The sequence below is a fragment of the Etheostoma spectabile genome, chromosome 1 (assembly GCF_008692095.1).
Source record: "Etheostoma spectabile isolate EspeVRDwgs_2016 chromosome 1, UIUC_Espe_1.0, whole genome shotgun sequence".
Lineage (NCBI taxonomy): Eukaryota > Metazoa > Chordata > Actinopteri > Perciformes > Percidae > Etheostoma > Etheostoma spectabile.
In genome coordinates, this window is record NC_045733.1 from 12,125,495 (window position 1) to 12,126,535 (window position 1,041).

The following is a 1,041-nucleotide window of genomic DNA, read 5'->3' on the forward strand; positions in this document are numbered from 1 at the left end:
CCCCCCATACCGGTGCCAAAATGATAATTTAAAAAATGGTGCCGGTGCGTGAACCGATACTTTGAAAAGAAGACCACGAGAATTGTAGCCTGTGACAGGAAAAAAGGGATGTTTAATGCCATCAACTATGCAAGTACTATAGCCAACTGCTGTCTTAAAAGCTTTCCAATGCCAGTCAAAATTATGACATACATTGAGGCAACTATGCAAAAAAGTTGATTTCTCCAAATTATGAACAAAGTTCAAACGGTTTTGATTGTTCATCACCTCATAGCACAGCATCTAATTTGTCTACAATAAGACTTTGTGACGTATTTATCGCACCATCCCCCCTAGCCATTTTGCCTCAGACCCACCAATCCAGGCACTACGTCTCATTTAGCACAGTGTTTTGTTATTGATTATTATTTTGTTGTTTTTGTGGTGTGTCCCGCACCGTCGCCACGTGTCGGCCTTTGTCTGCCTTTTCTGTGACCACCAGCCTCGGCGCAAGGAATCTATCTAACTGGCTATCCGGTAGGGCTGCACAATTAATCAAATTTTAATCACGATCACTATTTTGGCTTCCCACGATCAAATTTGTGTGATCGAGCGATTTTTAAATGCGTCATTTCATTGAACGCTCCGTGTTTTTTTTGCAAAGCCAAATATACCGCTCAGTAAACCACTTTCTGATCATGTGCCAGTCAGAGTTGTTCCCTACAACACGCAGCTTAGTTTCTAGATGTAGACCGTCACAGAGGACAGAGTACCGTGAGATAACAGTCTGTTATACGTCGGTCTCAAGGTTTACCAGTTTACTAGTAAACGCAACATCATGTCCCGTCTGTGTTGTTTTTCAGACAACAGCAGTGACCAGTGCTAGTTAGTGTCCGTTAGCTCACAGGGCTCTAGGGCATGAGTAATAGTTTTCCTCTAGGTCGCACTGGTGCACCCAATGTCCTCGCATCCGCTGCCTCTCCACAAATAAAGCAATGTTGTTTATATGGATATGGTTTAATTTGCATGACATGACCCATTTCTTCTGTAAAGCCGTGCCTG

General features: G+C 43.0%; 1 protein-coding gene and 1 long non-coding RNA gene across 4 annotated transcripts in view; one reads left to right on the plus strand and one right to left on the minus strand.

Moving 5' to 3' along the window:
- The window catches only part of ankrd11 (ankyrin repeat domain 11), a 117,894-nt gene that overhangs the window by 67,765 nt on the left and 49,088 nt on the right, over positions 1-1,041 (minus strand). The window lies entirely within an intron of this gene.
- The window catches only part of LOC116691025 (uncharacterized), a 16,254-nt gene continuing 15,627 nt past the window's right edge, over positions 415-1,041 (plus strand). The window contains exons 1-2 of the long non-coding RNA XR_004332409.1: positions 415-470; positions 895-901. This is a non-coding gene — a long non-coding RNA (uncharacterized LOC116691025). The remainder of the gene's footprint in view (positions 471-894; positions 902-1,041) is intronic.